This window comes from Aegilops tauschii, chromosome 2 (assembly GCF_002575655.3).
Source record: "Aegilops tauschii subsp. strangulata cultivar AL8/78 chromosome 2, Aet v6.0, whole genome shotgun sequence".
Taxonomy (NCBI): domain Eukaryota; kingdom Viridiplantae; phylum Streptophyta; class Magnoliopsida; order Poales; family Poaceae; genus Aegilops; species Aegilops tauschii.
Genome location: NC_053036.3, coordinates 634,026,931 through 634,049,821, shown reverse-complemented (window position 1 = coordinate 634,049,821; position 22,891 = coordinate 634,026,931). Strand labels below are relative to the sequence as shown.

Sequence of the window (22,891 nt, the reverse complement as noted above, 5' to 3'; positions counted from 1 at the left end):
TTTCCCGTGTTGATATTTTTTCATACTCGCGACGATTTTAATAGTTTTTCATCTGAAATTCATCCACTGTAGTAGTTGAACTTCCTGCTGTTTTTAGTTGAACTTCTGTGACGTATTTTCGTTTGTAATTTTCTCATCCATTCGTCAGTGTTACACAAATGATTTTCCTTTTGAACAAACCTCTCTCACAATAATTTTTTTGAACTTTCTCTGACGAAGGACTTGAACTTATAACAACAAAACTTTAGCCTTTTCTTTTTTTATTCCTTTTTAATAGAAAATGCACACCGTGTAGTACATGAACTTCTGGCAGTTATCAACCTGATCTTCTCTCGGTTACGTGAAAATATTTGAGTTTTTTTATGAATTTTTAATCTGATTTTCTTAATCTTTTTTTTATGAATTTTTAAGCGCTCTATTTTTAATAGTTGAACTTCTTGTTATTTTATTTTTGAACTTCTTGTTTCCATTCTTTAATAAGGAGGAAAATCTGAGTTTTCCATAATCATCGAACTTCTTCATCTATTTAATATGGACTTCCTGGTTTATTTTTTAATCTTTTTATTATAAATTTTTTAGTATGGACTTCTTGTTATTTTATTTTTGAACTTCTTGTTTCCCATCTTTAATAACGAGGAAAATCTGAGTTTTCTATACGCACCAAACTTCTCCATGTTTTTAATATGAACTTCTCCATCTTTTTAATCTACTTTGAAAGTTGAACTTCTTGTTATTTTATTTTTGAACTTCTTGTTTCCCTTCTTTAATAACGAGGAAAATCTGAGTTTTTATAGTCATCGAACTTCTCCATCTTTTTAATATGGACTTCATGGTTTTATTTTCTTAATATATTTTATGAAATTTTGAAGCGCTGTATTATTAAAAGTTGAACTTCTTGTTATTTAATTTTTGAACTTTTTGTTTTCATTCTTAACAAATCTGAGTTTTTTATATACTTCGAACTTCTCTGTTATTTTGAATTGAACTTCTTAGTCTTATTCTTAGAAAAAATATGTTTTCAAAGAAGCATCGAACATTTTTTTTTTAATTTGGACCTTGCCTTTTAATTCAGTTTTCTCATATTAAACACACACCATGTAGTACATGAACTTTTCCCATTTTAATAATTTGAATTTTTTATTTTCTTTTTGAAATCAAATTGGTCCCAAATAATAATTGAACTTCTTTGAGGATTGAGAGAATTATTTTTAAACACAAAAAACAATTTCTTTTTTGTGTTTTTGAACATGGAAATACAAGGTGAACCTCTCTCCCAAGAATTTTTGAACTTCACCGGACAGAGCACTTCAACTTTTTTCAACAAACATTTTAAGTTTTTATTTTTCTATACTTTTTATTCTCACCTGAAATGCATTCCTTGCCGTACTTGAACTTCTCGTTGTTTTCGCGATGAACTTATGTCACATTTTTGTGTATACGTCGCATTTTTTTGCCCTTTAAAAACATGTAATTTGAGGTCGGATGTTCCACGATATAAATTTTGAACCATGCACGGAGGTGCACTTGAACTTCTTGCAACAAATTTGAGTTTTTTATATACTTCAAACTTCTATGTTATTTTAATTTCAACTTGTTAGTGCGAATCCATGTCGGCGGTGCGCGGTTGGCCAGATTCTTGGAGGAGTAGGGGCTCCGACCAATGTAGCTGACAACAACTGCACCGCCGGCATTTTTCTTCTACAAACTTCCAGCGTTCTCATATTACTTTGACCTCTAAAAATTATACTTATTGAACTTCATGTGGTTTTTGCAAAGAACTCGCAAGCATTTTTTTTGTTTTTTCATTTTGCTTTCTAAGGCTTTTTTAAACATACGAACTTTACTTGTTTTCAATGAATTTTCGGATTACAACAAGCACCAATGTAACATGCACACTTTGCACAAATAATTCTCTCAAGCGTTTTTGTTTAAATAATAACAATCGCTCCATTATTTATATTTGAACTTTTAGTGTTTTTTAAATGGGGGGAAATTCATTTTTAACTCTTTTCGAACTACTTCATTTTTTATTTGACCTTATTGGGTTTTCTAGAAACGTACAAAATATTTTTTTCTTACAACCATCGAATAGCTATGTTAATTTAATTTGAACCTTTTGTTTTTTTTAACAGGGGAAAATCCTTGTACAACTATGTGTCTTTTTTTTCTCAATTTTTTCGAACTTTAAAATTTATTTAAATCTGAACTTTCAGAGTTACCATTTTTTAGGTTTTCCTCTAGCTACATAAACATCGAACGTCTCGATTAACTTAATCTGACCTTCTTTTTCTTTTCTTTTTGTTTTTTCCATGTGTGTTTCAGTGTTATCTTTTTTCTTGAGCATTTCCTCAACACTCATACATGAACTTCTCTGTTCGTCACCCCTGACCTTCCAAATTTCCTTTTTTCATATGCATTAACTTTCATGGGAAGATCGTTGAACATTTGTTTTATTTCTCTTACTAAAAGACACATGCATTTTTTGTCTTGTGTTTGCACAAAAGAAGCTATTACTTGTGTCCCAATTAAAAATGCTAGTGAATTTCTCCATCACACACATGTTTTTCTAAACCACCTCACCACACATTTTTTGAACGTCAACCTCACCACCAGTCCCCGCAAAAAAAAAACTCACCACCACACACACGCATACATGCTCCTTCTCCATTATATTTCTGACCTTTATGCACACAAATCTACACAAACAACAACATGCTTTTGTTTGATCATGAAAAGAGCATAACAAAGCTGCACTGTGCAGACATCGAACTGAAGCGGTTGTCCAGGCCGAACTTCTGTGTATACATATGGTATTTTTGAAAAATTGACTGAATGGAGCCTGTCTTCCATATGATGTTCTTCCCTGCATCAATGCTGCACGTGTACAGGAAGATGAATACTATAGGAAAAACATGAGTTCTGTACATGTATCGGAAGATAAAAACTACAAGGAATAACAACCAAAATTTCTATATAATGCACACAGGTTCACATTAGTATCTTTGTAGTCTGCTTTTATTTTGTTGATGTTCGATTTGGTTAATACCAAGATGGTGCCTGTGTGAAACCAATACGGTTGCTTCAGAATTTCAGATTTTCCAAAATAAAGAATAAAGGCATCCTCCACGTACAGAGGGTGCGACTTGGTGATCAGCGGAGCATGGACACAGACAGCCTTCTATTGACCGACAACCGGTTCCAGGTGTGGTGGCGGCGAGGAGTAGTTCAGGAGACAAGATTCAAAATTCAGAATACGTACATCTGCACTGCCTGCTGCATCTGCACACAAAAAATCAAACACATGGATAGAGAGGATTCAGACCACATCGCTCCACTGCCAATAAAATCTAGTGTCTATTGGGGGAGGCTTACGAGGAAGAAGGCGTAGGGGTGGAGCAGTTCAGATAAGTTGCGTGGGGAAGAATTCCATTGATAGAGGCGAATCCTGTCCCTCTCACTGCCTGCAGCCCGTCTTTTTTGTGCGTGCTTGATGGAGACCACGAGCAGCGCGAGAGGAGGCGAGTGTGGTCACCCGACCAGCACCGCCGTGGTCTTCTCCGCCGGTGAGCTGCGGAACGGGCCCAAACTCAGCTCCTCCAGCCGCTCCTAGTCCCGTGCTCTGCCTTACCTTGCTCCAGCCGCCGGAGTGCCGCAGGACAGGGAGATGAGGCGACCGCTCCGCCGCCTCCCCTCCTTGCTCGTCCGCGGCATCCGTCGCCATCTTCCTCTCCGCCCGAATCTTCTTCCTCGCCGGCGGCCACAGTGCCCATCTTCCGCCCTTCCCGGAGCTTCTTTCTCGGCGGCGGCTGCCTTCCCATCTTGGGGCGGCGGCGCCTTGGGTTGTCGGGGCAGCGGCGGCGACGCGTGAGGTCAGGGGCGGGGCGGGGGCGCGCGGGGTCAGGGCCGGGGGCGGCGGCGGCGCGAGGGATCGAGGGGAGATTGGGAGGTGCGGGAGGTGGGGGATGGTTGGGTGGGCTTTTTTTTGTTCGCTGCCGGTTCGGGTGTTCGGGAAAATCCCGATCGGACCTAGGCTGGTCGTGATCCAAATAACTATTCTAATCTTGGAATTAAAATAGTGTTGTTATATATATTCATTTGATTGATCAATGTGAGCTTGCACGGGTAGTTGTTTAGTTATTTATTTTCATATATGAAGATATGCAAATGACATAAGTAAGTGTCAGTTTTCTTGAAAGCACGATAAAATTAATAATATGATTTTGGCCTTGAAGATGACCAAAGAAAGGTAACATGCATGCCAATCTGCATTGCACTAAGAGGATCCCAATCCTTGTAAAATATTTCTCTAGCACGCTTCGAGTTATGCAAAATCCATATCATGTGAGATAGAAATACATGAGCCGGCGAAAAACAGAATTGAAGGAATATGAAAATACCTCATTTTCTCCTCCTTGTAAAACAGTTACTTATTGTGTAGTCAGTTTAGCTATGCAAACCTGATGCATGGACGCTCGGCTAGGAAGAGCAGAAAAGAAAATAAATCAAGCATCTATTAGTAAAATACTAACTTGACTCACTGAAGCTAGGGTTATGCAACTGTTAGTTGAATCACGTGCAAGTTCTCAGGGAGCAATTAATCCAGGCATGTAGTCGCCGCCGGATCGATCCACCAGCCTGCTTAACATGTACTCATGTGTTTAGCTGGAAAAGAATCAAGGTAGCCGGCACCCTGCAGCTCGTAGCTAGTTCGGACTCCCATGTATTTATTTTTGGGTCAGATTACAACGTGTAGCCGGCCACTTGCTTTTGTTCCAATTAAGTTTCCTTTAAGGTACGTCCTGGTTTCGTTCGTATTGTCCCGGTTTTCTTTGTTTGCACGTATGTTTGTCAAACGGACAAAACTAAAAAAATAGTGCACGTAAAATACTCAAACGAGACGGAACAAAGCGGAACCAAACCAAGAATATCTATTCTCTTTAATAGTAGGTATAGAGATAGATATGATGATCACGTCAGTTTTTTTCTTAAGGCGGGACAGAGTTTATTCCTTCTAATTTATTTCCTTTGTGAGCGCAAAGTGCATGTCCACACCTTGGCGCCTTATTATGAGTATTTATATGACAATCACAATCGCAATCACAATCCAAGCCCACGGTATGATATCGTATCATAATGATACTATGCATTACAGAGGTGGTATCATATGCAATACTTTCTTTAATTAGCCCATCAGTTTAATTACCGCGCCCCAATCACGTGGCTGATTTTCTCAGTCTGCTTGTTGATTCCCAACGTGGCTGGTATATTAACCAGTACAAATTGACTTTAAAACGCGAGGCGTACAATTAGACATTAAAGATTGGTAGCTTGGTTGGTTATTGGAACTAAGAGCCTTAGAGAAGGTCATGATGTCGACTCCCACTCATTTTTGCCGGTGGCCCAGTAATTTTGTACTCTCTTTGGAAAAGCCCACTCGCGTGGCTGCGTGGCCTGGTATGGGAGTATGGCCTGGTTCTGTGTGGCCGGCGCGAAAAATTGGTCGTGAATTTGACTGCCCACGTTTTTTAATTATTAGTGATAGATTAGTACCATTTTGGATATAGAAAATAAATATGGACGTGTTGAAGAAAAAAAACTGAAAGCGTAAATTCACGAAAGAACCGTATTGTGACGGTGAACCCACGGAGGCAATCCGTGCTTTATTATTACTAGCAAAAATGCCCGTGCGTTGCAACGGGAGAAGAAAACATATCACAGCCGATGCCGATGTCACCCCGTGACTTGCTCCCCTCCGATGTTGTAACAGCACAAACCTATTACTTGCCACAAAGGATCTATTTGTAATTTTAATAAAGTTATGGATGATTGTGTGAGTTGCTTTTTGAATTACTTTCATGTTTCCAATTATTTCTTTCACATCAATTTCTATTCTTGTCCATTTTCACAAAGCCGCATAGCTTTCTACAAATCATATAACTTTGCCCATAATTATTTTTTGCCATATAACAATGGTCCACTTTCACAACTTTGGATATTTCTATCTCAAACCTTCCAAACATTTGTGGAACCAATTTTATGGGATTGTCCCCTCCGTAGCTGCCTTCGTCATCTTCTGACAAGCTCCGACGGTCTCGGCAGCTCACCTTCGAGCCGCCGTCATCATCTACTGACTTGTCCCCTCTCCCGCGCCTTCCTCCTCTGGCCCCGAGCCAATAGGCCGGCCAACCAAGACTCTGCCCGTGCTTGTTCATGGTTTCTCCTCAGTTCTTAGGTTGGTTGATACTACAGATAAACTGCAACGTATATCAATTGGTTTGAGTCGGTTCAATGGAGCAAGGTGGGGCTATTCTTTATACCATGACCGGTGTATTGATAATTGCTATAGCTCAATTACCAGCAGCCTACGATATATGTGACGAGGCATTGATGCAGCCCAGCCAGAGGCCCAACTAAGTGAAGAAAGCAGCCATGCGGAGGCCCAATCGAGCAATGTACATGAAAATCAAACGCACCGTTGAAGAAATAGATAGTACCACCTCGGATATTAAGAAAATATCAAAATCAAGAAAAAACGATAGGAAGAAGCGTATTATGACATGGGAAGAAAGCGTATTACGACGGTGAACCCGACAGAGTCAATCCGTGCTTTATTATATATATATATATATATATATATATATATATATATATATATATATATATATATATATATATATTATTACTAGCGCATATGCCCGTGCGTTGCAACGGGAACTTTTTTTTTTGAACATCAGTACAGACACAAGCGCTCATATACACGCGCATACACTCACCCCTATGAACGCACACACGCACACCCTACCCCTATGAGCACCTCCGAAAGACTGATCAACATATCATCTTGAGATTTACGAAGTCACCGTAGGCGCCTCGTCGTCGACGGGAACGTCTCCTCCCACTAAATGCGCATAGCCAGAAATTCTGAAATAAATCCAGGAATAAATGCGAGCACCAGGATTTGAACCCTGGTGGGCTGGGGATACCACAGTCCCTCTAACCATCCAACCACAGGTTGGTTCGCAACGGAAACTTTTTTATGATACGTCCATTAATGCGTGCATCAACGTGGCAAGACAATATCCCCAAAGGCAAGGAGGTGCATCCCGAGGTCAAAAAAATACATATCTTCATTAAATGTGATGCATGCATTCATGGCCATGGAATGAGTAAAAATGGTTACATGCATTGATTAGTTTTCTTTTAACCTTTGCATGCAACAAATTAATGCACCTTAAAATCTAAATAGGTGAGAAAGAGAAATGTAATAGGACTAACAAACAAAACGATAGTGAGATAAGGCTAACAGACCGAAAATGAGGGAATGCATATATTATATACTTCACAGTTATGTTATACTTCCTCACGTGCATTGTATCTCAAGCTGCGGTGGTAAGGAGCACTTATGATACACAACCACAGGCTCCATATTTTAGAAAAACGATGGTGTGCTCGTCGTACATATTTTAGAAAAATGGTTGAGTGCATATTCCGCGAAATCCAGGTTAAGTACTCTAATGCGTTATCATGTAGTAGTTCACAATTTTGTTTAGTTAAAGAGCCAAACACACTCTTTTTTTTTGTGGGAAGAGCCAAACACACTCTATCATGCGGAGCCCACAATCTTTTTTAGCTGTAGTCAATCAGCACGTGCGCTGCAACAGAAGGTAATATTGATGTCTCCATGGTATCCCAGCTTACCTTCTGGATTTATTACAGGACTTCCGATGATGGGAGGAGACATTCCGATTGACTATAAAAATGTCTGTGGTGACTTCGTCAATCTCAAGACGATGTGTCGGCTCAGACTCTCGGAGGTGCTCATAGGGATAAAATGTGTATATGTGTTCATATGAATGAATTTATGTGCGTATGTATGAGTGCCTGCATTTGTACTGTGTAAAATATATGATGCATGCACAGTGATCACTAACCTCACAATCTAAATCCACATTGTACAGTTTAAATTCTTGTTTAATTAGAGACAATCACACGCACCTAAATGTATCATGCATGTCTTCTTGTTTTTAAGTGAAAAAGGATTAAAAAAATCTGCCATAAACAACCAACCGCCCCCGCGGGTCATGCGGCCACCAGGAGCACGCGCTCCCATATAGATATAGATATGCGGTGAGAGTGGCTTTTTGGCACATGGGAGCGCGTGCTCCTGGTTTAAAAAATATGTTTTAAACATATTTTAAAATGTCAAAAACTTCCAAACAAAAACCTGAGGCGTACATCTCGATATTGTACATGCTCACAAAGTCGTTTCATGAAAAAACGACAGCTTGTGTGTCATGTGTGAAAAAGACAAAATCCGGTGTTAAAAATAATTTTCACAAGACATCATTTTGTATTTTGTACATAAGCCACAAAAAATGTCGATTTACTCCAAAACTTGACATGCACACATATAATGTTGAGATGTATGCGCCAGATTTTTGTTTGAATTTTTTTCACACTTTAAAATATTTTTTTCGCGTGCAGAAGCGACGTCCTATATTAGAGGACCAGCCAATGCATCCACTCAAGGAAAAAAAAGATCCAATGCATGCAAGGCAATCGTGTCTTGAGCCATCGCCATTAACTGCCTCCAAAGATTATAGCTCTACCCAACGCCATAAATTAACCATTGTGGATTTCTTGATATTGCCCCTTCGGCTAGCTGGCCTTCAAATCCCAGACGGAGGTAGTATGAACAGTGACAGATTTGAAGGTTTTAGGAATTTTGAATATGACTTTTTTTAATGCAAAACAAATTTGAACATAATAGATTTGAACATTGTTTGGAATTTTGAATGCGACTTTTTAAAACATTAAACAAATGCAAACAATTTTCTCGAAAACTGGAACAAATTTTGAAACTCTAAACAATTCTGAAAATTGAGAGAAAAATGAAATTCCGAAAAAAAATCAAAACGCAAACAATTTTGCAATTCTTAACTTCGTTGAAAACCCGACCATTATTTGAAATTTTCGACTTTTTTCGGAAAATATGAACAAATAAATACATTGAACTTTGTTTGAACTTTACGATTTTGAAAAAGACAAAAATAAGAAAAGGAAAAAAAACAGATTCATGAACCTTCTAGAAGGTATCCAAATCGGTAAAAACTGACCAGGAACCATCTAGAAGGTTCCCAAACCCAGCATGTGCAGAGGCAACAAAAAATTAAAATGGCTTGGCCCCATGTTCACTTGTCAGTAGGGTTTGTGAGAAACAACGACTGTTTGAAGCAATAAATGTCAAATAAGGTTTTCTCCCAGCAGGCGCCCGACAGCAAAGATGACGTCGCCTAGTTGGACCAGGGCTTAAGCCTTTTTTTCAATTTTTTCGTTTTTCTTTTTCTCCTTTTAAAACTTTATTATTCTTTTTGAAATATGTTCAAAAAGATGAAAAAATGTTCTTGTTTTCAAATATTCTTTGCAATTTTAAAAAGCGTTCTAGAATTTCAAAAATGATCACGCTTTTTATAGTTTCTGTTCAGAAATTTAAGAAATGCTTGCATTTTAATAAAAGTACATAGATTTTAAAATTTACGTAGTTTTCTATTTGTGTACAAAATTTTCATCAATTGTTCATAGTTTGTTAACAATTTTGGAAAAAGTGTTCAACCTTGCAAATGTTTCACACACAATTTGTTCATGTTGATTGATAATGACAGAAATTGCAATTAACATTCAAATTAGGAAAAACTACATGCTCATTTATCGAAAAGAACGTGCTTCCAAACGGGGCCTTTTGGGCTTTTAACGTGCTTTCAAAATTTTGTTCGCTCTTTTTAGAAAACATTTGTGTTTTGGTATTCTGAGAAATTTTGAAAGACACGGACATTCTTTTAAATCGTACAATTTTTTAGAATGCTAATATTATGAACAAAATTCTAAAAAGTGAACAAAATTTTGAAAGCATGAGCAGTTTTTGGAAAAGAAAAAAGAAAACTAAAAAAATGGAAAAGAAAAAAATAGCAAATAAAAATAAATAAAAGGAAATGGTGGGAAAAAGACTGGTTCTCTACAGTAAACCGGTCGCTGATGGATGGTTCTTATAGTCCACGTTACCTAGTTAGATACAGAAGCCTTTCAGCTCGTGTGGCTAGCGACAAGTGGTCAGCAGTGGGAGTTACATTGTTCGATCCCATGCACTGCCATTATTTTTTCAGTGAGTTATTTCCTATTTTCGTGCGCGACAATGGGGTGGCTCAGTCAGGCGGCCTTCTGTGCATGGTGCCGTCTATTTGACGTCACTCCCCGAACGTACGGAATTTCCTATTTGCCACATGTTGTGGCAAAAAACCGGGCAATCACACACACAATCGTTGAATGGGCTGGCACATCTGAGCGTTCGAGCCACAATATTGTGAATCTTCTGGAAGGTTCCTGGCTTGTTTTGCGAAATATCTAAAAGGTTCCTAAACCGATTTGTCGTATTTTTTCAGCTATAGTTTTGTTTATATTTTTTGCATTTTTGTTTCTTTTCTGATTTTATGTTTCCTTTGGAATTTGCTTATGTGAACACTTAAAAAAAATCAGAATTTTGATTTTTATTCTCATTTTTTAATGTGTTCGTAATTTCAAAATGTGCTCCAAATTTTCAAAATAATATTCTCATTTTCAAATATTTTTCACAGATTTAGAAAAAATCATGCATTAAAAAAAGTTCATGGATTTCATAAAATGTTCGGGTTTTCAATTTTGTTTTGGAATTTCGAAAAGGTTTATGTTTTCAAAAAAAATCACAGAATCTAAAAAGTATTTGTTATTAAAAAATTCACAATTTTCAGTGAAGCGTTCGAAAATTAAATGTTCCACTTCTAAATGTTTATAAAATGCGTGCGCTTGTTCACATATCAGGTAGGTGGCTGCTCGAGTGGCTAGCAGCACTATTACACAACGCTTTGGTCGCAAGTTCGAATCCCTGGTAGCTCGTAACACGAAAGTGGGTATAATTTGTGAAATGACCCTATTGCCCTTTATACGTTTTGTGAGGGGGGTTGTACCGAAGCGGAACTCAACAACATTATATATCTGCTTTGTAATATCATGAATTGTCAATTTTACTGCAGCAAGCCAGCAGCCTTTTCGCCTAGCAAAGTCTGATCATTATTAAGTCAGATTACTAAATACAGTTTGTATTATGGTTCAATCAGGCGAATACAACATAAAATTAGGGATCCCTGACCATATTTCGATGTGACTGAAGAGCACTTTCCTAGGCCACATGAGATGTCTTCCACCCCATCTACGGAACGAAATAGAAATACTGGGAAAATCATGAAGATTTAGGGAAGATAAGCAATGTAGGATGCAACCATGAATTTTATTTCTAACAAAGGTCAGAGATTATTTTGACAAAACAATTCGAACAAACATATGAATTTTCTTGCAAAAATATCATGAACACTGAAGCAAGTAGCCAAGTTTCTTTTTTGAAAGTTCTCCGCACAACTTTAGTCCTGTAGACAAGAAGCAACTTTAGATATTAACCCTATTTAGACAGATTGAATTATATGTATGAGCACCAAACTGTACCTCCATGTCAGACATCACATCAGATCAGGTCGTGGGTGACGCTCCAGTTACAGACAGCTAGGAGTCCTCGGGGTGCAACGAGTACTTGAAGGGACGACGACGCGTTGGTGGGGTAGGCGAAGGGGAAGAAGTAGATGGTAGAGCTACCGCCAAAGGACAGCAGCGCGTAGCTGACTTACAATCAGATTTTGGCGTCGAAGGAAATGGGGGACGAGGCGGAGGAGGTAGCAAGGAGGGGAAGATTTGGTGGTGGGCGGTGGGAGGTTGGGCTGCTGCGGCAGATGAGGAGGCATGAGAGGGCGTCGGGGGATGGAAGGCGCTAGCGGCGTACTTGCGGTTGCAGAGGTATCGATGGAGCAGACTGGATAGGGGCGAGGAGGCACCAAGAAGGAGCGAGAGGTGGAGCTGCTGGACATGTGGGGCTGCTGCGACAGAGTGAAGGTAGGAGAGGCGTTGGTGGTGGATGGCGCCGGCAGTGTAGCTGCAACGACCACCACCCAGATCGGTTCCATTGCTGGTTTGACAAGGTGGGGTGGATGGGGCTGAACAGAGAGACAAGAGTTCGTTTGCAAAAAATGAAGCGGAGTGCGGGCGCTTTCTTTTTTGCAAAGTTGCCACAGCTTGTCTCGTGTTCATGAGATGCAGATCAAGCGGCCAGAAGTGATGGATGGCAGACCCACCATCATCATCAACTATATTTTCTATAGGAGTAGAGAATAGTTGCCATATCTAATCTAACACAAAGTAGTTACCATATGACTCACAGTGCAGGTGTCGTATCACCAGTGTAGTTTGCCATTTTTACTGGAGTAGATTGATTTTTCTTTATTATTATAGAGTTAGTCGCCATATCATCATAGAGTAGTTTCCGTATCATCCTAGAGTAGTCTGCCGGATTACCAAAGTGCAGTTTGTCGCATTAGTATAGTGTACTTGACATGTTTATTGGAATAGTTTGCATATTCTTATAAGTAAGTTGCCATATTACCATAAAGAAGTTGCCATATCATTATACTCCCTTCATCTCAGTTTACAAGTCTTGCACGTGTACATAGATCGTTAATTTGACCAACTTAATAAGAGGCATACATTAGAAAAAATATAGAATTAGAAACTTTAAATATTCTATTTCTAATGATATAATTTTTATGTTAAATAATTTATTTTATATGAGTTAAATTGACGACCTAGATACAACATGCAAGACTTAAGGAAGCTTTTGCAGAGCTAATGAATAATGTGTACCCATGTCTACCTGAGAGCCTACAGGATCAACTGCTTGTTGATTTGAAACTAAACATCCTCTGTCAGGCACAAGAGAAAAATACTCCCCCGGCTGAGTTGATGCAACATAGGAACTACCTCGGGAAAAAAGGAACTCGTACCAATACCTTGTGGATTAAAGAAAAGCTAGTCCTGTTAGTCGGCGCACGCTGCTTCATGTACCTCTTGAGCCTCCATGTCACTGGATACTGAATAGAGAAAGGTAAAACCGAATTTCGGAACGGTGAAACCTCAACAAGGTGGATGCCGGTGAGTTCAGCTCTGCTCTTCATATGAGATGAACCATATTGCAGCACACCGTCAAGCTATAAAATATGGACGCTTGATCGCAAGTGCTGCTATTGACCATAAGAAGCACAAAATAATCACATTGGTAGAACCCGCCTCTCACTCAAACCATCTCCTAGTCCAGCTCCCTGTAACATCAGTTGTCCTCTAATATCCCAACTTGTACATAAGCTTTACAAAAATATTCATATGGAAATTCTAATGACCACATATCATTGTTACCTCTGGATTGAGGATAGGTTGCTAGGCATGATCTTAATTTATAGGTAGGTGCCTATATATGTTATTCATGTTTTCTTTATGCAAGTTAGTTGGTGAACATCAGGACATTGCATGCATGCATTCATTCAGGTCCATGCTTTCTTTATGAAAATTAGTTGGTGGCCAACAGCAAAACATGCAGGAACATTATTGCATGCATGCATTCATACAAGATGACCTATATATCAATGGCCAATATGCATGTAAATTACAGGCATGCCTCATTTTATTCCTATTTTTGTGAAAAAGCAAAAGTATATATTGAGTAACACAATTCCTTAGAAAGACACCCTTACAAAAATTTGAAAATACATCCAAATTTTAGCGGTGCGGAAGTCTTCTTCCTCCTGCATCCGCCGGTGGTGCGCCGAGAGCAAAGCTCGTTACTGCCTCTGGACTTCGTCTCATCAGAGCAAACTTTCTTAAACACAAGAGCTTGTAGAAGCTGCAGCTGATAAGTCATCAACATTGACCAGAAGTCACGGACGGTCATGATCTGGGTAGTAAATCTCTGTCTCATAAAAGAAACTGACATCGAGGGCCTATAGAATGCTCCAATTCCGACCAGGTGGAGTCAGGGAACGCAAAACTCACACGCTCTCTGAAGAGGCCAAGACTATCCAACCTTCATCGGTTGGAACTGGAGTCAGAGGAACAAGATGTACAACCATGTTGTTCACTTCGCAGGATTGTGCTATCGAGACATACCTAATGTTCTAAGAAAGGGAAACATGGCTCCCACTGGTAGATTGGGGCCTAGCCGCACACCCCCACCACCGGAGCTAGCGGGGGAGGAGGAGGTCGGTGATCTACTAGCGGAGGAGGATGACGGTGGAGTAGAACCCTAAATCACGTTTGGGTAGGGGCTTTATCCTGTGCATAGTTCTGTGCTGGTCATTGCTTTCGATATGAGATCTTACATTTTGCACGTTCTTAGTTTTTGTAGAATTCAAGGGATACGACTTTGTAGTTCAGGAGCTCCTAACAACTTTAGGACAATTAATTCAAACAAATCACATGCATGTTGCAGAAAAAATGAATTAAAATGTACATTGTGGAAAGTGTGTGGGTTGGTGGCCTCTAATGGGGCCGCGGTAGCTAGTGCCATTTGTCTTGGCCGGCTATAGTTCCGAACAAACAATATTGGGCTTCCTGACAATAGGGCAGCCTCTATATATTGACAGTAGGCTCACCGAGCTGCACGACCTCGGCTCTTTGGTTGTGTGGTGTTTTCCTGTGTCACCGATGAGATGAACAATGGTGCAACATGTCATTCACTTGATCACAAGTGCTGCGATTGACCACGAGCAGCAGAAAATAATCACATTGGCGGAACCCATCTCCCACACGAACCACTTCCCAGTCAAGCTTCATATAACATTTCAGTTGTTCTAATATCCCAACACACACATAAGTCTTGAAAAATATTCATATGTCAATTCTCTATTGTACATGCCCACATATCATCATAACCTCTGGATCGATGTATAGGTTGCTAGACACAACTTTAATTTATAGGTGTCTGCCTATAATATGTTCGTCATGCTTTCTTTATGCAGATTAGTTGATAACCATCAGAACATGCATGACACATTGCATGAACAGCAGAACATGTGTGAACATTGCAGCCATGCATTCATACAAGATGATCTATATGTATCAATGGTCATATGCATGGAAACATATGCGCGACCTAACTCATTTTATTCTTCATCATATAGAGATGACGAGGTGGGGGAGGGGGCAGCTCAACCTCATCTTAATTCTAAAAATAAAGTAAAAGTTGGCGTGGGAAACTCTTGAACACTATATTTATGCGGGACCCCCAGTTGATTATAAAAAAAACGCATTTTGCAGTTCTTAACTTGTGTAGACTCCAAGGAATATCTCTTTGTAGCTCCGGAGCTCCTAATAATTTCAAGACAATTTTTTCGAACAAAGCACCTGCAAGTTTCAGTTTTTTTCCGAACTTACATTGTGAACACACTCTATGTACTCGCACCAATTTGTGGAAAACGTGTGAGTTATCACCCATCATTCGTCAGCCTGCGAGCTTTCTCGCGTCTATTGTAGCACCGAGAGCCGTTGTCATTTGTCTTAGGTGAGTTATCATCCTGAACAAACAATATTGGACCGCCTAACAGTGTCGCGTATGACATATGAGAAGGTTGCGGGTGCGCTGCAGGGGAGCGTCTATGTGTCGCTTGTAGTGAGCTGGATGTCCCGCTCACCTACAACATCTTGTGCATATAGGCCAGGCCCAGCATCGCAACGGGAGGTGTGAGTGCGAAAATCATACATCTACGAAGATCTTCTAAAACTTTACGTAAACATCCTAACAATAGCATCTCTCCCCTCTGAATTTCAGGGGGTTGGCCCGTCCTCCCCTTATTTCCAATAATATTTCTCCGTTTGGCTCATTAAGTTAATCCTTTAGAACTATTTACATATGTCTAGCATTGCTTGGCGTGAGTGTCCCCCTTTGAGCAACACAGACATGCAATGCACTTTTTTTCCTTCTTCTATTCTTCTCTTCTGTTATCTTTACTTTTGTTATTTACTTTATTTGGTAAAATACATGTAATGTGTGGTATTTTATAAAACTATATATCATGTATATCTTTTTTAAATACGCATTAATATTTTCTTTAAACTACATGATCATTTTTTAAAACAATGTGTGAAAACTATTAAAAAATATAAGAACATTTCTAAATACACGCCAAACAACTTTTTAATACATATGTACGCTGTGATGAACATTTTTCAAATACATGATAAACAATTTTTTAATATAAAGATGGACCTAATATATAAACTATCAGCATTTTTTCAACACATTAAACATTTTTTACCAGATGATACATGATGATTCTTTTTGAAATATATTCGATGAAACTTCTTAAACAAGGCGAAGATTTATTAATACATGGAGAACATTGTGTTAATACTCAATGATCATTTTTAATACACGGTGATTTTTTTAAAATACATGACGGACATGTTTTTATTAAAAGATGAATATTTTCACAATAAATGATGAATATTTTGAAAATGAACAGTATACATTTTTGTATACCTGATTGACATTTTTAATACAAGATGGGCATTTAAAAAAAATTCTATGAACATTTAGAAAACACAATAAACATTTTATTGCCTGCAGTGATCATTTTTAATTAAGAATGGACATTCTTAAGGTGCCTAGTGAATTGTTTTTCTTCCAGAATACACGATGAACCCTTGTTGATACCGGCGTACAATATCTTCTTTTGAGAACCAGAGAGCAAATATACGGGTTATCCCTTGAATGGCTCCTACAACCGCAAGGATCACTTTGTGCCATGAAAGCTCGCCAAGTGGTATGCACATCCGCCGCCTAGTATCGCATCCTGGGCGCTCATTCTGGGCTTTTTTATTTTTATTTTTTTTCCGTGTTTTCAGGATTTAGACATTTTTTCTCTGGGTTTTCTCGGTTTTTGGTTTCACCTTGGTTTAGAAGTTTTTTTTCGAATCATAGTTGTGATTCTCGAAAAAGGAGAAAATATGTGCTTTCACGCAAATCATACATTTGCTTGCTTCTCGTGTAGGCACATATTTACTTCCGCAAGAAACATAGTTGTTGAAGGAAATATGCCCTAGAGGCAATAATAAAGTTATTATTTATTTCCTTATTTCATGATAAATGTTTATTATTCATACTAGAATTGTATTAACCGAAAACTTAGTACATGTGTGAATACATAGACAAACAAAGTGTCACTAGTATGCCTCTACTTGACTAGCTCGTTGAATCAAAGATGGTTAAGTTTCCTAGCCATAGACATGAGTTGTCATTTGATTAACGAGATCACATCATTAGAGAATGATGTGATTAACTTGACCCATTTCGTTAGCTTAGCACTTGATCGTTTAGTATGTTGCTATTGCTTTCTTCATGACTTATACATGTTCCTATAACTATGAGATTATGCAACTCCCGAATACCGGAGGAACACTTTGTGTGCTACCAAACGTCACAACGTAACTGGGTGATTATAAAGGTGCTCTACAGGTGTCTCCGATGGTACTTGTTTAGTTGGCATAGATCAAGATTAGGATTTGTCACTCCGATTGTCGGAGAGGTATCTCTGGGCCCTCTCGGTAATGCACATCACTATAAGCCTTGCAAGCAATGTGACTAATGAGTTAGTTGCTGGATGATGTATTACGGAATGAGTAAAGAGACTTGCCGGTAACGAGATTGAGCTAGGTATTGAGATACCGACGATCGAATCTCGGGCAAATAACAGACCGATGACAAAGGGAACAACGTATGTTGTTATGCGGTTTGACCGATAAAGATCTTCGTAAAATATGTGGGAGCCAATATGAGTATCTAGGTTCCGCTATTGGTTATTGACCGGAGTCGTGTCTCGGTCATGTCTACATAGTTCTCGAACCCGTAGGGTCCGCACGCTTAACGTTCGGTGACGATTTATATTATGAGTTATGTGTTTTGATGTACCGAAGGTAGTTCAGAGTCCCGGATGAGATCAGGGACATGACAAGGAGTCTCGAAATGATCGAGACGTAAAGATCGATATATTGGACGACTATATCCGGACATCGGAAAGGTTCCAAGTGATTCGGGTATTTTCCGGAGTACCGGAGAGTTACGAGAATTCGCCGGGAGTATATGGGCCTTATTGGGCTTTAGGGGAAAGAGAGAGGGGAGGCTGCGCGCCCCCCAAGGCCTAGTCCGAATTGGACTAGGGGGAGGGGCGGCGCCCCCTCCTTCCTTCTCTTCTCTCTTCCCTTTCCTTGACTCCTACTCCTACTACTTGGAAGGGCGGGAATCGTACTCCTGGTGGGAGTAGGACTCCTCCAGGGCGCGCCATAGGAGGGCCGGCCCTGCCCCCTGCTCCACTCCTTTATATACGGGGGCAGGGGGGTACCTCTAGACACACAAGTTGATCTGTTGATCTTTCCCAGCCGTGTGCGGTGCCCCCCTCCACCATATTCCACCTCGGTCATATCGTAGCGGTGCTTAGGCGAAGCCCTGCGTCGGTAGCAACATCATCACCGTCATCACGCCGTCGTGCCGACGGAACTCTCCCGTGAAGCTCTGCTTGATCGGAGTTCGCGGGATGTCATCGAGCTGAACGTGTGCTGAACTCGGAGGTGCCGTACGTTCGGTACTTGGATCGGTCGGATCGTGAAAACGTACGACTACATCAACCGCGTTATGCTAACGCTTCCGCTTTCGGTCTACGAGGATACGTGGACAACACTCTCCCCTCTCGTTGCTATGCATCACCATGATCTTGCCTGTGCGTAGGAAATTTTTGAAATTACTACGTTCCCCAACAGTGGCATCCGAGCCAGGTTTATGCGTAGATGTTATATGCACGAGTAGAACACAAGTGAGTTGTGGGCGATACAAGTCATACTGCTTACCAGCATGTCATACTTTGGTTCGGCGGTATTGTTGGATGAAGCGTCCCGGATCGACATTACGCGTACGCTTATGCGAGACTGGTTCTACCGACGTGCTTTGCACATAGGTGGCTGGCGGGTGTCAGTTTCTCCAACTTTAGTTGAACCGAGTGTGGCTACGCCCGGTCCTTGAGAAGGTTAAAACAACACTAACTTGACGAAATATTGTTGTGGTTTTGATGCGTAGGTAAGAACGATTCTTGCTCGGCCCGTAGCAGCCACGTAAAACTTGCAACAACAAAGTAGAGGACGTCTAACTTGTTTTTGCAGGGCATGTTGTGATGTGATATGGTCAAGACGTGATGAGATATAAGTTGTTGTATGAGATGATCATGTTTTGTTGAAGTTATCGGAAACTGGCAGAAGCCTTATGGTTGTCTCTTTATTGCATAAGATGCAAGCACCAAATAATTGCTTTACTTTATCTCTATGCGATAGCAATAGTTGCAAGAGCAATAGTTGGCGAGACGACAGCGATGCTACGATGGAGATCAAGGTGTCGCGCCGGTGACGATGGTGATCATGACGGTGCTTCAGAGATGGAGATCACAAGCACAAGATGATGATGGACATATCATATCACTTATATTGATTGCATGTGATGTTTATCTTTTATACATCTTATTTTGCTTTGATTGACGGTAGCATTATAAGATGATCTCTCACTAAATTTCAAGATAAAAGTGTTCTCCCTGAGTATGCACCGCTGCCAAAGTTCGTCGTGCCGAGACACCACGTGATGATCGGGTGTGATAAGCTCTACGTTCATCTACAACGGGTGCAAGCTAGTTTTGCACACGCAGAAATACTCGGGTTAAACTTGACGAGCCTAGCATATGCAGATATGGCCTCGGAACACTGGAGACCGAAAGGTCGAGCGTGAATCATATAGTAGATATGATCAACATAATGATGTTCACCATTGAAAACTACTCCATCTCACGTGATGATCGGACATGGTTTACTTGATTTGGATCACGTGATCACTTAGATGATCAGAGGGATGTCTATCTAAGTGGGAGTTCTTAAGTAATATGATTAATTGAACTTTAATTTATCATGAACTTAGTCCTGATAGTATTTTGCACATAATGTTGTAGATCAATAGCTCGCGTTGTTGCTTCCCTATATTTTATATGGGTTCCTAGAGAAAACTAAGTTGAAAGATGATAGTAGAAATGATGCGGACTGGGTCCATGATCGGAGTTTTATCCTCATTGCTGCACAGAAGAATTATGTCCTTGATGCACCGCTAGGTGACAGACCTATTGCAGGAGCAGATGCAGACGTTATGAACGTTTGGCTAGCTCAATATGATGACTACTTGATAGTTTAGTGCACCATGCTTAACGGCTTAGAATCGGGACTTCAAAGACGTTTTGAACGTCATGGACCATATGAGATGTTCCAGGAGTTGAAGTTAATATTTCAAGCAAATACCCGAGTTGAGAGATATGAAGTCTCCAACAGGTTCTATAGCTAAAAGATGGAGGAGAATTGCTCAACTAGTGAGCATGTGCTCAGATTGTCTGGGTACTGCAATCGCTTGAATCAAGTGGGAGTTAATCTTCCAGATAAGATAGTGATTGACAGAGTTCTCTAGACACCATCACCAAGTTACTAGAACTTCGTGATGAACTATAGTATGCAAGGGATGAAGAAAACGATTCCCGAGCTCTACATGATGTTGAAATAGATGAAGGTAGAAATCAAGAAAGAGCATCAAGTGTCGATGATTGACAAGACCACTAGTTTCAAGAAAAGGGCAAAGGGAAAGAAAGGGAAACTTCAAGTAGAATGACAAGCAAGTTGTCACTCCCGTGAAGAAGCCCAAAGCTGGACCAAAGCCTGAAACTGAGGTGCTTCTACTACAAAGGAAATGGTCACTGGAAGCGGAAATACCCTGAATATTTGGTGGATAAGTAGGATGGCAAAGTGAACAAGGGTATATTTGATATACAGGTTATTGATGTGTACCTTACTAGTGTTTATAGTAGCCCCTGGGTATTTGATACTTGTTCGGTTGCTCAAAATTAGTAACTCGAAACAGGAGTTACGGAATAAACAGAGACTAGTTGAGGGTGAAGTGACGATGTGTGTTGGAAGTGGTTCCAAGATTGATATGATCATCATCGCACACTCCCTATACTTTCGGGATTAGTGTTAAACCTAAATAAATGTTATTTGGCGTTTGCGTTGAGCATAAATATGATTTGATCATGTTTATTGCAATACGGCTATTCATTTAAAGTCAGAGAATAATTGTTGTTCTGTTTACATGAATAAAACCTTCGATGGTCATACACCCAATGAAAATAGTTTGTTAGATCTCGATCGTAGTGATACAAATATTCATAATATTGATGCCAAAAGATGCAAAGTTGATAATGATAGTGCAACTTATTTGTGGCACTGCCGTTTGGGTCATATCGGTGTAAAGCGCATGAAGAAACTCCATTAAGATGGACTTTTGGAATCACTTGGTTATGAATCATTTGATGCTTGCGAACCGTGCCTTTTGGGCAAGATGACTAAAACTCCGTTCTCCGGAACAATGGAACGAGCTACTGACTTGTTGGAAATAATACATACCGATGTATGCGGTCCAATGAGTGTTGATGCTCGTGGCGGGTATCGTTATTTTCTGACCTTCACAGATGATTTGAGCAGATATGAGTATATCTACTTAATGAAGCACAAGTCTGAAACATTTGAAAAGTTCAAAGAATTTCAGAGTGAAGTGGAGAATCATCATAACAAGAAAATAAAGTTTCTACAATCTGATCGTAGAGGAGAATATTTGAGTTACGAGTTTGGCCTTCATTTAAAAACAATGTGGAATAGTTTCACAACTCACGCCACATGGAACACCACAGCGAAATGGTGTGTCCGAACATCGTAACCGCACTTTATTGGATATGGTGCGATCTATGATGTATCTTACCGATTTACCACTATTGTTTTGGGGTTATGCATTAGAGACATCTGCATTCACTTTAAATAGGGCACCATCAAAATCCGTTGAGACGACGCCTTATTAACTGTGGTTTGGCAAGAAACTAAAGTTGTCGTTTCATAAAGTTTGGGGCTGCGATGCTTATGTGAAAAAGTTTCAACCTGATAAGCTCGAACTCAAATTGGAGAAGTGCGTCTTCATAGAATACCCAAAGGAAACTGTTGGGTATACCTTCTATCACAGATCCGAAGGCAAGATATTCGTTGCTAAGATGGATCCTTTCTAGAGAAGGAGTTTCTCTCGAAAGAAGTGAGTGGGAGGAAAGTAGAACTTGATGAGGTAATTGTACCTTCTCCTGAATTGGAAAGTAGTTCATCATAGAAATCAGTTCCAGTGATTCCTACACCAATTAGTGAGGAAGTTAATGATGATGATCATGAAACTTCAGATTAAGTTATTACAGAAACTCGCAGGTCTTCCAGAGTACGGTCCGCACCAGTGTGGTACGGTAATCCTATTCTAGAAGTCATGTTACTAGACCATGATGAACCTACGAACTATGAGGAAGCGATGATGAGCCCAGATTCCGCAAAATGGCTTGAGGCCATGAAATCTGAGATGGGATCCATGTATGAGAACAAAGTGTGGACTTTGGTTGACTTGCCCGATGATCGGCAAGCCATCGAGAATAAATGGATCTTCAATAAGAAGACTGACGCTGACGGTAATATTACTGTCTACAAAGCTCGACTTGTCGAAAAAGGCTTTTGACAAAGTTCAAGGTGTTGACTACGATGAGATTTTCTCACTCGCAGCGATGCTTAAGTCTATCCGAATCATGTTAGCAAATTGCCACATTTTATGAAATCTGGCAAATGGATGTCAAAACTACATTCCTTAATGGATTTCTTAAAGAGTTGTATATGATGCAACCAGAAGATTTTGTCGATCCTAAAGGTGCTAACAAAATGTGCAAGCTCCAGCGATCCATCTATGGACTGGTGCAAGCATCTCGGAGTTGGAATATACGCTTTGATGAGTTGATCAAAGCATATAGTTTTATACAGACTTGCGGTGAAGCCTGTATTTACAGGA

The 22,891-nt window shown here is 39.9% G+C and overlaps 1 long non-coding RNA gene across 1 annotated transcript; it reads right to left on the bottom strand.

Annotated features, from left to right (window-relative positions):
- Positions 1 to 1,036: 1,036 nt before the first annotated feature.
- Positions 1,037 to 3,939, bottom strand: LOC120973870 (uncharacterized). The gene is made up of 2 exons (XR_005769445.3): positions 3,373 to 3,939; positions 1,037 to 3,279 (listed from the first exon to the last, which is right to left on the bottom strand). It is a non-coding gene; the product is annotated as an uncharacterized lncRNA (long non-coding RNA).
- Positions 3,940 to 22,891: the final 18,952 nt, after the last annotated feature.